A 14,234-nucleotide genomic window follows, 5' to 3' on the forward strand; every position below is an offset into this window, starting at 1 on the left:
CCACATCGAAATCCCTTTTACGTCACCTATCGCTGGGTTCATGTCCTGCTCCAAGACGGCCCACACCCCATACCCAAGACTTTCCAATCTATTTGCCCCCAAAAAATTTCTTAGGCTATTGATTTCAGCTTTTCGAAAATCTGACACTTTAACAGAATTTTCTCTTACAGGTCTATTCCATTCTATGCTAAATCTAATTTCTTTGTGATCACTGTTTCCTAGCTCACTCCCTATTTCCATGTCATTAATTTCTGTTTCCCTGTTAGTTAACACTAAATCTAAAGTATTACTTTCCCACGTTGGTTCCTTAATGTGTTGGCTAAGAAAGCAATCGTCAATTAATTCTATAAAATCTTCTGCTTCATTATTCCTTGTTCTGTTAGACCAATTTATTCCACTGAAATTAAAGTCACCCATGACACAAATACTGCTAGACCTGGATGCTCTAGATATTTCATCCCATAGATGCTTTGCTTCCATCCTGTTTAAGTTTGGTGGTCTGTATATAACTCCTATTATAAGATTATTTGCTTTTTCGTTTAATTCTATCCAAATAGTTTCTGCATGTGACTCAGTTTTGATTTCTTCTTTGAGACTACATTTCAAATTTTCCCTAACATATATGGCTACTCCACCTCCTCATCTAATATATCTATCTGTGTGAAATAGTTTAAATCCATTTATTTGATATTCAGCTAATAGTTCTCTATTTTCTACATTCATCCACGTTTCGGTAAGTGCAATAATATCTATTTTTTCTGTTCAGACAAAAGATTTTAACTCGTTTATTTTGTTTCTTAGACTTCTACTGTTAGTGTAATATACCCTAAGTGTATTGTTATTTTGAGGCCCTTCTCTTTCCCTGATCATTTTGCCGATTTGTTCTCCAACAAACACATACTTTTATTACCTCCTTCCTCCAAATCAATTCCCACACCACTGTCTACTAACAGTTTAAACCCAAACAAATGCCTCTAACAACTGGTTCCAACGAGTTCGCAACAGCAACAACCCCACCCCATCACGAGCATACATTTCATTTCTTCAATAGAAGTGTTCCCAGTTGTCTATGAAAGATATTGCATTTGATTTGCAATATCTTTCCAGCCGGCAATTGACACCAAGTACCCTCGACAACCATTCATTCCCAACGCTCTTTCTTGGAAGAATGCCACATATGATCGGATTCCTTGCTCCTAACTAATTTTATGGCTTTGTTAAATTTCTGTATAAGTTCCTCACTCCTAACTTTTCCAACATCATTACCCTCTGCACAAATACAAATAATGGGTTTGTTCCCATTTCTCGTCATAATATCTTTCATGTTGTCAACAATATCTCCAATTCAAGCTCCCGGATAGCAGACTCTTAACCTGTTCCTCCTATCTCTGGCACAAAACGTCCTGTCTAAATACCTCACCTGGGAATCTCCCACAACCAAAATTCTCTTAGGTACCTCCTTAACTTTCAGAGCACTTTGAGGTGCCTGTGATTCGTTGCTCTTCGTTGATTTCCTTTTCGAGTGAACTGCAGGCTCATCACAGCACTCGTCTTCCAACACAGCAAATGAATTTGAAGTCCTTAGGACGTCTGTAGGCGGCCTTGTCAAGATCTTCTTAAGACCCCTGTCCTTTACGACTTTCCACGACGAGGTCTTTTTAATATTGGTCTCCTCCTTCATTTCTTCTCGATGTTTCAGCTGTCGTATCTCCTCCCGTAGGGAATCCATCTCTGCTCTCAGAGTTCCAACTAGATTCATCAGTTCCTTCACTAATCCTTCCATTATTGCTATAAAATTATTACTGCAATCGGAGCTCCAGCTAACACAACCTCTCACTGTGACTGCGCCTGACTGTTTGTTTTTTAAGATGAAAACGAATGGTATTTCCAATTATCGATTCAAGTAACTTTCCCACAATAGACGTTAGGCTAATTGGCTGATAGTTCGATGCAAGTGATTTATCTTTTTTCTTAAAAGTTGGTGCAACATTAGCAAGCTTCCGCGACTCTGGCACTCTGCCTGACTTTAATGATTTAATAAATAAGGTAGACAATGGATCGCAAAGCTCCTCTTTGCATTCTTTAAGCACCCTGGCAAACCCTTCATCCAGCCCTGGGGATTTGTTTGGTTTGAGTTTTACTATTTGTTTAATAATATCATCCCTGGTAACTGTTAGAGTAGCCAACCTGTCCTCGTCCCCCACCCACATAGACTTGTTCGGCTGAAGGCATAGAGTTAAGTTCTTCTTTAGTAAATACAGAGATAAAATATTTATTAAAAACACTACTCATCTTTTCGTCATTATCCGTTATCTGACCTGTCTCAGTTTTTAATGGACCTATCCTTTCCCTAACCTTTGTTCGATATAACTGAAAAAATCTTTAGGGTTTGCCTTTCTTTGGCCTGCTAAACGAACTTCATAGTTTCTTTTTGCTCTCCTTACCTCTTTTTTAACATTTCTAACCAGTTGTGCGAATTCTTGTTCTAAACTGACTTACCCATTCTTAATCCTTTTGTACCAAGCTTTCTTTCTACCTATAAGGTTTTTCAGATCCTTTGTTAATCATTTCGGATCATTTGTATTTAATCTATTCAATTTGTAAGGTATACTACTTTCCTGTTCTTTGCTTAGAGTATTTGTAAATAAGTTATATTTTGAATCTAAATCGAAATCCTCTTTTACATTACACATCGCTGGGTTCACGTCTTGCTCCAAGACCGGCCCACCCTCTATGCCCAAGATTTTCCAATCTATTTACACCCCCCCCCCCCCCCCCCAAAAAAAAATCGTAGAATATTAAAATTAGATTTACGAAATTCTGGCACTTTAACAGAATTTTCTCCTGCAGATCTATTCCGCTATGCTAAATCTGATTTCTTTGTGATCACTGTTCCCTAGTTTACTCCAATGTCGATCTCGTTAATCTGTGTTTCCCTGTTAGTTGACACTAAGTCTAAAATATTCCCGTGTTGTTTCCTTAATGTGTTGAGTAAGAAAGCAATCGTCAATTAATTCTATAAAATCTTCAGCTTCGTTATTCCCTGTTCTGTTAATCCAGTTTATTCCACTAAAATTAAAGTCACTTATGACACAAATACTTTTAGACCTAGATGCTCTAGATATTTTATCCCATAGATCCTTTGCTTCCATTCTGTCTAAATTTGGTGGCCTATATATAACTCCTATTATAAGTTTATTAGATTTTTCGATTAATTCTATCCAAATAGTTTCTGTGTGTGGCTCAATTTTGATTTCCTCTTTGAGACTACATTTCAAATTGTCACTAACATATATGGCTACTCCCCCCCTCGTCTAATATATCTATCTATGTGAAATAGTTTAAATCCATTTATTTTATATTCAGCTAATAGTTCTCTATTTTCTACATTCATCTACGTTTAAGTAGGAGCAATAATATCTGTTTTTTTCTGGGCAGACAAGAGCATTTAATGTACTGCCGAAACGATGAAGAATGGGTGGTCAAATATAATGCTCAATATTTAGAATATATAATGAGGGAAACGAGTGTAATAGGACGAAATAACCAGAGGAAAAAATGAGGGGGGGGGGACCCAACCCGAATGCACTGCAACTAGCGTACCCTAGCTGAAATTAACTTAATGGCGCAGAGGCAAAGCAATAGATTAATACAAATCCTAATTGAAAGTCCCTTAATATAACAAATTAAACGTGAAACTTAAGCAAAGTGTAAATTGCGGGAAAAAATTGCCGTGTTAAATACGATTCATAATTGCGAGTCCAATAATAAAATTTTTAGGCATGAGGCGTAAGCAATGCTATAAATTGCGGAAGTAATACAACTCATAACTGAAAGTCTAGCAATCATAAGATATATTTTAAAAATGTTCACAAATAATATAAATTATAAATCACCAAAACGGCGGGCCGCACAACGCCAGGGCGTCAAAGCTTAAGTTAGAGATAACTGAGACGGCGAGTAGCAACTCGCTCAGCCTAACTGGCCTTAACTAACAACTTAAACAAAGTCGAGCGAACAAGCATAAATTTCCACCGGGAAGTAAAACCTGCAGCTGGTGTTGGGAGGGCATCAATTGAAGAATTAAATTGTGATAGGCTAAATGTTAGGCCGTAAATGATAAACCACATAACGTAACCAGGAGAAACAACAAATATGCCGCAAGGGCTACCCGTAATAACAGTAATAATTTACAGAGGAAACTAAACATAAATGCAGGGCCAGAAACTTAAAGCAGGAGACAAGGGCCCGTAACACCGCGACTAGCACATCCTAACTGACTTTACTTAATAACTTAAGGCAAAGCAAAAGTTAAACAAACATACTGTAAACACAGTAAAAGTAAACATGCAACAAGACAAAGCATCCTGAGCGGAAATAAAGTGAGTAGGCTAGTGGAAAATGCGAAGCCAGGGAAACTGAAGCAGGAGGCATGAGGCCTGTGACACGGCACCTAGCACAACCTAGCTAGCTTAGTTAATAACTCAAATACAAAAAGCACGGGTTTTATAAGTTAAAGAATTATGCACGTGGGTAGTACCTGGACCTTAAACCCATATTAACGTAGCGTGTATAACACAAACACCAATAGTCAAAATTGTGTAAAATAATGGATTAACTTAACGACCGTTGCCGAATGTTGAACTGCAAAATCCTGCCATCAGCGGCTGGAACATCGGGGCTGGGCACCTGCAGCTGGACATCGACAGCTGGAGCATCAACATCTGATAAAGGGAGGAAAATAGCGGCAACTGGCCTCCAGGGAAGACCTTAGTGGTAAGTAGAAGGCCAGCTGCAAGACAATTTAGGCTAAAGACTGGAATATAACTGTCATAGAAAATAACGGGAACAATTCATGAAGCTGGGAAAGCGAGAATTACATAACTGAAAGGAGTGATAAATTGATGGGCGCACCGTCGGGTGGAACGCTTCAGCTGGAGCTTCATGACTGAAGCATCGGCTGCCGGGAAGCCTAACATGAAACTAGGGCGTTAGCAGCTGTAACATCGTCTGCTGAAACTACCTGCGTCTGTGAGGGCGCCCGCTGCAACAGCTTCGGCCGAGCCACCAGCTGGCCCATCCTCTGCAGGAACAACACCGGCTGGGACGACGTCGTTGGAAAAAAGCCTAACAATGTAATAAATTATATTAATATGAATAATCGTAAATAAATGGTGTAAATAATAAAATTATAAACCAATTATAACTATAATTAATTATAACTATAATTAATTATAACTAATTATAATTATAAATTAATAAATAAAATAAATAAATATGTTTATTCAGGTAAGGTACATACATACAAGTGATGTTACATTAATGGATCGATATATAGGTAGAGCTAGAACATACAATGCCTAAAGCCACTATTACGCAATGCGTTTCGGGCAGGAAAAACATTAATATCTAGAACTTAATACTAATTGAGCATAAAGAATAAAATGTGTTGAGAACAAATACAAATAAAGATAAAAAAAGGGGGAACATGACTGAAAAAGCAGCACAAATACAATAGGTTGACAGTGTTGATTAAAAAAAATAACAGACATGGGTTGACAATAGAGGGGTAAGGTAGGTTACAGGGAATTTATTAGGTAGTGTTTAATTTTTATCTTAAGCTGGTTGAGAGAGGTACAGTCTTTAACATGGTTGGGAAGGTCATTCAACATTCTGGGTCCCTTGATTTGTAGAGCATTTCTAGTTTGATTAAGTCGTACTCTTGGAATATCAAAACTGTATTTATTTCTGGTGTGGTGCTCATGGGTTCTGTTACAACCTTCAGTGAAGCTTTTGAGGTCAGGATTGGCATTACAGTTCAGCGTTTTATATATGTATAATACACAAGAGAGAATGTGCAGTGACTTAATATCTAACATATTCAGAGATTTGAGTAGGGGTACCGAGTGATGTCTGGGGCCAGAGTAGGATATTGTCCTAATAGCAGCTTTGTGTTGGGTAATTAGAGGACGTAAATGATTTTGGGTAGTAGAACCCCAAGCACAAATACCATAGTTGAGGTATGGATAGATGAGGGAGTAATAGAGAGTAACCAGGGCAGGGCGGGGTACATAATATCTGATCTTAGAAAGAATGCCAACAGTTTTTGAAACTTTTTTTGATATATTTAGAATGTGTCCCTGGAAATTCAGCTTGTGATCAATGAGAACGCCAAGGAATTTTCCATCTAATTTGTTACAAATTTGGGTATTGTTTATTTTGAGATTTATTTGATTAGAGGATTTATTGCCAAACAGAATATAGAAAGTTTTGTCAATGTTAAGGGTGAGTTTGTTGGCAGTTAGCCAAAGATGGACTTTATTTAGCTCAGTATTTACTGTGGCATTTAGAGCAAGGGGGTCAGGACTGGAGTAAATGAAGGTTGTGTCGTCAGCAAATAGAATTGGTTTGAGATGTTGGGAGGTATTTGAAAGGTCATTAATGAAGATGAGAAAGAGGAGAGGGCCAAGTATGCTGCCCTGAGGAACACCAATGTTGATAGGTAGGGTGGGAGAAATTGAATTGTTCACAGAAACATATTGGAGCCTGTCAGTAAGGTAAGATTTGAGGTATTGTAGGGAGTGTCCTCTGACTCCATGATGATGTAATTTAAGAAGAAGGTTTTGGTGGTTGACAATGCCAAAAGCCTTACGCAGGTCCACAAATAACCCAACAGGGAACTCATTTTTATCAAGAGCTGCATGAATTAAGTTAATCATACTAATAAGTGCATCGTTAGTGCTTTTTTTGGGTCTGAAGCCATATTGGCAAGAGTTAAGTATATTGTGCTTGGCTAGATAAGAGTAAAGCTGCTTGTAGATTAGTTTTTCAAAAATTTTTGATAAGTTAGGCAGGATTGAAATAGGTCTGTAGTTGTTAACATCTGTGAGATCACCACATTTGTGGAAAGGGGTTACTCTCGCTTTTTTTAGAATGTCTGGAAAGGTTTGGAGTTCAAGTGACTTGTTGAAGAGCAATGTAATTGCAGGGGCTAAGGATCTGGAGGCTTTTTTGTAAATTATGTTGGTATCTCCTCAAGGGCACTAGACTTGGTTTTTAGGGAAAAGATTATCTCATTGACGTCAGTGGAATTAGTAGGCTTTAGGTACAAAGACTGTGGATAGTTACCTGTAAGATAGTCCTTAACGTCAGTACTTGAAGATGGAAATCATTTGCAAGGGATGACCCAATGGAAGAGAAGAACCTATTGAACTCAATAGCAGAATCAGAGGCTGAAAGCTGACCATCATTATTGGACAGGAGTGTTGGTTTGTTGCTTAAATCTTCTTTGATCCCAATATTTGTGAAATTGCGCTCCAAGTTTTTTTTAGTGTTTGCTTTTTATTTGGGTAAATTTATCTTCGTAGTATTTAGTTTTGGCTCATCTAATTATCTTAGATAGCAGTAACGAGTAATTCTTTGAGAATTCTTTGGAGACGGTTCCTAACCTATACTTCTTCTCATGGTCATGTTTTTTATTAATGGATTTAAGTATTCCCTTTGTAAGCCAGGGATTGTTAAGCCTTTTGGTAGTGACTTGTTTTTGTAAGCATAGGACAGTGGGTGTTATAAAGGCTAAGAGTTTTATGAAGAAAAGATCGCACTGCTAGGTTGATGTCCCCTATGTTACCTAACTCGGACTCCCAGTTGACATTATCAGCAGCAGTTATAAAATTGTCTATAGCAGATTCATTGTGCAGCCTAAAACTTATCTCCCTTGACTCTAGAGGTGGTTTGTTAATGTTAGTTAAGAGAAATGTGGGGTAATGGTCTGAAGTGCTATCGGTGATTATACCTGAAATAAGCGGAGAGGTTATGTTTGTCCAGATGTGATCTAGAGTCGTGGCAGTGCTATCAGTGATTCTAGTAGGTCTAGTGATTAAAGGTATGAGGAAGCAAGAATTCATACAGTTGAGGAAGCTAACAGCAGTAGGATGTTCAGGCTCGCAGAGGTCAATATTAAGTCCCCTGCGATAATTAGATGGTTTTTGTTCAGTCTGTTATCAAGTATTAGATTACTAAGGTGTGAATTGAATTCGGACACATCAGTGTTAGGAATTCTATAGACTGCACCCACAGACAGGATAGACTTGGCACCCTTGAATCTGAAACTGGCAAAGATATACTCCCCACAGCAGTCTCTAGTTCTAATTACTTTTAAGCATGTTAGTTCATGGTGGTAGTAAAGAGCAGTACCACCACGTCTCTGAATTTGACGACAGTTGTGAATTGCCGAGTAGTTAGGCATGTTAAAGAGTTGAGTAGTATCCTCTTTCAACCACGTTTCAGTAAGTATAATAAAAGTGAATTTGTTGTCAATAGTTTCAATCAAGGCACTATAACATCATCGAAGTGTTTACCTAGGGATCTAACATTTAAGTTGATTACAGAGATATTGTGATTATGTGTTAATACATTGTTTACATCATGTGCTGTAAAATATCTGCAGTTCAGATCATTAAAGTGATGATTGTCATAGATAGTGGATAAGAGGTTTAGTTCAGGGTCTAAACTTGCCTGCATAAAAAGGCTGGTTGCAGGAAAACAAGGCAAGAATGGCAGAATACAAAATAGAATTATGATATAAAAGGGGATAAAATATATAAGCAAGTCTATACAAAACACAAACAAAATGAACAAGAAAAGAAAAAATGAGGTAGCTTACAAGGGGCTTACAGGTACTCTCAGGTACACTGTAAGTAATAATTTGCATAATTGAGACACAGGCAAAGCCAGGGGTACAATGGAGTAATAGAGTATGGCAAGGCTAGGCAACCTTGGTAATAAATGAAATCAAAGAAAAAAGTTGAATAATAAACATAGGTAAATTTAAGCTAAAGGTAATTAACCAAAAGTAGTTTAGTTATGACCGTATACTTAAAAAGACCTGAAGAAATATTAAAGCACTCGGTTAATTATGTCCAGAAAATGACTAGTAAAAGTTAAATTTAAAGGTAATTAAAAAGTGAAACAAAGAGAAATTAAGATACCTAGCCCGCACTAGGTGACAAGGGGGGTTAATTATGTTGACTCATTGGGAGTGATAATAAGGCGAGACAGACCACATTGGGAGAGGAAAGTGTTGAAGTTATCCTCATTAGCAATTGTAAACATTTTACCTGTTGATGTTTTCCTAACTTTAATCAAGCCATCTCTAACGAAGCACTGAAATTGCAAAACAAAGTATGCTCAAAATAAAGCTGGACTATAACTCGTTAGAGAAACGGGATTAACACTTTGAGCCGAAGTAAATACAACCAAATACAATAACGAAAAGGAGTGAAAATAGGCACAACGTCAGCTGGAACGCTTCAGCTGGGAATTGGCGACCAGCGGCCTAGGAGGCCGCTAGTCGCGCTGGTCGCTGGTCACAGCGGCCTAGGAGGCCGCTGTGACTCCCGGGCTACACTGGGCAGACAACACGTCTGGGTAAACCTGCGGCCTGTGAGGCCGCAGTGACATCCGGGCTACACCGGGCAGACAACACGTTCTGGATAAACCAGCGGCCTGGGAGGCTGCATATTTATATGACCAAATAAATATAAAACTGAAAACATCGCCGGCTTAACTCGTCACAGGAAGGACGTCGGCTGGGAAGCCGCGGTACCTTTCGGCTAAATTGAAGAATAAACTGAAAGTCTTTAATACACGTTGTGACTGAAAGACACCATAGTATAACCTAACTAGCACATCCTAGCTGATTTAACTTAAACTCAATGACAAAAAGCGACAGTTACATAAACATAATTGCGGCACAAAAAGTTAAATAAAACGTGGAGCAAACGCAATGCATAAATTGCAGTAACAAATTGCTGAGGGTAATTGACTCATAAAATCAAGTGCAGGAATAATCTAAAGCCAGAGGCTTGCTTAATGCTAAATTGAGGAATAACTTTAGTCTTAATACACGTCATGACTGAAAGACTAAGGATATAACCAGTTATTTAAGTAAGCGTTTAGTTAATGATGGAGGAACGTAAATCACCAAAACAGGAGCGGGCTCCCATTCACTAAATTGACATGAAAAACGAATACCTAATTACCTCTAAAACTAAAGGATCTAAATCCAGAGGCTTACGCAATGCTAAATTAAGGAATGAATTGAGGAATAAATGAGGCAAGCTTAATACGCGTCATGACTGAAAGGACTAAGAATATAACAAGTTATTTAAGTAAGCGTATAGTTAATGATGGAGGATCATAAATCACCAAAACAGGAGCGGGCTCCCGTTCACTAAATTGACATGAAAATACGAATTCTTTTACGAAAATAGAATTTTTTTTAAGGCAAGAGGTGTAAGCAATGCTATAAATTTCCTAAATTTGCCGCGTAATGAAACTAATCAAGCTGAAAGTCTAAATAAAGGAATGTATTAAAATTGAACAGAATTAAATAATAAATGACCGCAATAATTAGAATTAAATCCATCACTCTTTGTAAAATCTCTTGTATGTATGTACTTTACCTAAATAAACATTTGATTGATTTGAAGTCGCTCAAGCGGCAGACCGCACGGCCAGGCGTAGGGCTGGACGCTGAAAACTTATGATGGAGAAGGGACCGCATAACCGGGCACTCCAGGCAGACAAACATCTGGTACACGCAACCGAGGAAAACCACGGGAGTACTGTGCTACAGCGTTCGAACGAAACGTGGCGGAATTGACGTACCGGGCTACACCGGCCAGACGAAAACGTCTGGGTACGAACGTGCCGGCTATCCCAGCCGGACGAAACGTCTGGGTACGAACGTGCCAGGCTACACCGGCCAGACGAAATGTCTGGGAACATATGTACCGGGGCTACACCGGCCTCGTCTGGGTACAAACGTGCCGGCTAAACCGGCCAGGCGAAAACATCTGGGTACGAACGTGCCGGGCTACACCGGCCAGACGAGACGTCTGGAGACAAACAAACCTGCAGGTATGATACCATACCTACTATACAAACATACCTGCATACCTGATGAGCGCAAAACACGCCTGAGCGCGCCCTGGCTCACCAAGACACCCCCAAACAGAACAGGGGACCATAGAACGGTGATAGCCTGGGCCAAAACAGCAGGGGACGGGGAGGGCACGCGGCTAAGCCCAACCTGACGACGAGGCAGCCCCTAGGCAAAAAAGCCTCAGGGCCTGTCGACTGGGACACCGCCCACCAGGCGTGGGCGTGAGGCAGGCCCCCCACAAGCGGGCATGCCCGGGTACGACATGAATGCAGACAGACCCCCGCCCTGGGGAAGGCCACGCCGCTAATCCGAGTGGCTTAGCACCCAAGAGGGACTGGAAAAAAAGCGAGACACAACCCAGGGCAAGCGCTCCTCTGAGCGCCATGCCACGAGGGCGACACCGACCGGGCATGGGCCCCAAAGGTCGGGCCCAAGGAGCATAGGACCACTGCAACCTGGCCTCGTGGCGCCCCCGCCAAGGGCCTTGAGGTGCTTCCGGGGCTTAGCGTCCCCGCGGCCCGGTCGTCGACCAAGCCTCCTGGTAGCCGGACTGATCAACCAGGCTGTTGGACGCGGCTGCTCGCAGCCTGATGTATGAATCACAGCCTGGTTGATCAGGTATCTTTTGGAGGCCACCAGGCTGCTTACAGGGAGCCCGCTGTGCACGCACGTCCGGGCGCGGCACGCACCATGGCCCTTAGCATAGGACCACAGCAACCTGTCCACGTGGAGGCGCCTCCAAGGGCGACGCCGGGCCGCTCGCAGGGGGCCCGGCCAGGCATGCACGTCCGAGCGGGGCACGAACCGGGGCCCCTAGGCGCACGCCTAGGGAATACAGCTGACCAGTGCCCTTAGTGCACGCCTGGGAGATAACACTACCAGGGCGGTCCACTCGGGACACGGCGCAAACACACGCCGACCCGGGGCATTGCGGCAGCAGCAAAAAGCAGCCGCTGCAGCACCTGGCACAGACTGAAAGGCGTGCCTGCATACCTCAAGACAGGCGAACGTGCAGAAGGCACTAGGGAACTAAGGCGGCCCACACGGACTGCGGGGGGAAGGCGCCAACACACGCCAGACACTGGACAGTCCTGACTAAACTTTAACAGAAAATGTTTACATTACCTTAGAGTAGGATGAGTAGGGCAGGGGGCCCCTGCCGTATCGACAGACTGTTGAATGCAGGACTGAGTACTGGTCCACGTGTCGTTGAGGCGCAGCGCGGCGCAGTTTCGAGTGCTGCGACAGTCGGGTGGAGTGAGAGAGAGCCCCTCTCTGCCCCGGAATTTATATGGCCCCAGACTTCCCGCGCATCTGCGCGGGGCGCACTGCGCAACTGTTTCTTTGTCCCCCTCTTCAGAAACATCTCCGATTTGTATTTCAAATCAGAGGCCATTTCAGTGTTACAACACTCACAACTCCTCATTTCTGTGTTGCAACACTCACAAAACGCCATTCACATATGTTGCAAAACTCACAACATGTGCATATGCATTCGTGTATGCTAAATAAAAGAAAAATCTTAACCTAATCTATTCGTCATATATACTGATGAATACTTTTTTCTCTAATCTTTTAACTGGGGTTCCTACCTTGCGATCATTACTAAAACAAACATGAACATTTCAAAATCAGCTTAAGGTATCAGTAATACTTAAGTAATAAACAAGATGAAAGACTGATAATTAGAGTGAGAACCACAAATGAGCACATGAAGGTACTCACCTATTTGTGCTTGCGGTAGTGTACAGGTTTCTGAGCCTATTGGGCTCTATCATATCTACACTTGAAACTGTGTATGGAGTCTGCCTCCACCAAATTACTTCCTAATGCATTCCATTTGTCAACCACTCTGACACTAAATAATCACTACACATGACCGTGGTATGATATGTGATCACGTCTAGGTGAGCACATCTAGGTGATCATCTATACCTATAAACAGTAAGTTTATAGGCATAGTTGATGTGCTCACCTAGATGTGCTCCCCCTAGATGTGCTCACCTAGATGTGCTTACCTAGATGTGCTCATCTAGATGTGCTCACCTTCATGTGCTCACCTAGATGTGCTCACCTAGATGTGTTCACCTTCATGTGCTCACTTAGATGTGCTCATCTAGATGTACTCACCAAGATGTGCTCACCTAGATGTGCTCACCTAGATGTGTTCACCTTCATGTGCTCACCTAGATGTGCTCACCAGTATGACACATAATGGTGATGTACCATGGAAGAGTGTGCCTGTAAGACACATGGTGGTGATGTACCATGGGAGAGTGTGCCTGTAAGACACATGGTGGTGATGTACCATGGGAGAGTGTGCCTGTAAGATACAAGGTGGTACTCACCTATTTGTGCTTGCGGGGGTTGAGCTTTGGCTCTTTGGGCCCCTCCTCTCAACTGTCAATCAACTGGTGAGTAGATTCCTGAGCCTACTGGGCTCTATCATATCAACAATTAAAACTGTGTATGGTGTCAGCCTCCACCACATCTCTGCCTAATGCATTCCACCTGTTAACTACTCTGACACTGAAAATGTTCTTTCTAATGTCCCTGTGGCTCATTTGGGTTCTCAGTTTCCACCTGTGTCCCCTTGTTCGCGTACCACCAGTGTTGAATAGTTTATCCTTGTCTACCCTGTCAATTCCTCTGAGGATTTTGTAGGTAGTGATCATGTTTCCCCTCCACTCTTCTGTCTTCCAGTGTTGTAAGGTGCATTTCCCGTAGCCTTTCCTCGTAACTCATGCCTCTTAGTTCTGCAACTAGTCTAGTGGCATACCACTGAACTTTTTCCAGCTTCGTCTTGTGCTTGACAAGGAACGGGCTCCATGCTGGGGCCGCATACTCCAGGATTGGTCTTACGTATGTGATATTCAAGATTCTGAACGATTCCTTACACAGGTTACTGAAGGCTGTTCTGATGTTAGCCAGCCTCGCATACGCCGCAGACGTTATTCTTATTATGTAGGCTTCAGGAGACAGGTTTGGTGTGATATCAGTTCCTAGATCTTTCTCTCTCTTTCCTTTTCATTAAGTACTTCATCTCCTATTCTGTATCCTGTGTCTGGCCTCCTGTTTCCATCGCCTAGTTTCATTACTTTGCATTTACTCGGGTTAAACTTTAGCAGCCATTTGTTGGACCATTTATTCAGTCTGTCTACGTCGTCCTGTAGCCTCTTACTATCATCCTCTGTTTCAATCTTCCTCATAATTTTTGCATCATCAGCAAACATTGAGAGAAACGATTAAATACCCTCTGGGAGATCATTTACATATACATATATCA

This window comes from Procambarus clarkii, chromosome 15 (assembly GCF_040958095.1).
Source record: "Procambarus clarkii isolate CNS0578487 chromosome 15, FALCON_Pclarkii_2.0, whole genome shotgun sequence".
Classification (NCBI taxonomy): domain Eukaryota; kingdom Metazoa; phylum Arthropoda; class Malacostraca; order Decapoda; family Cambaridae; genus Procambarus; species Procambarus clarkii.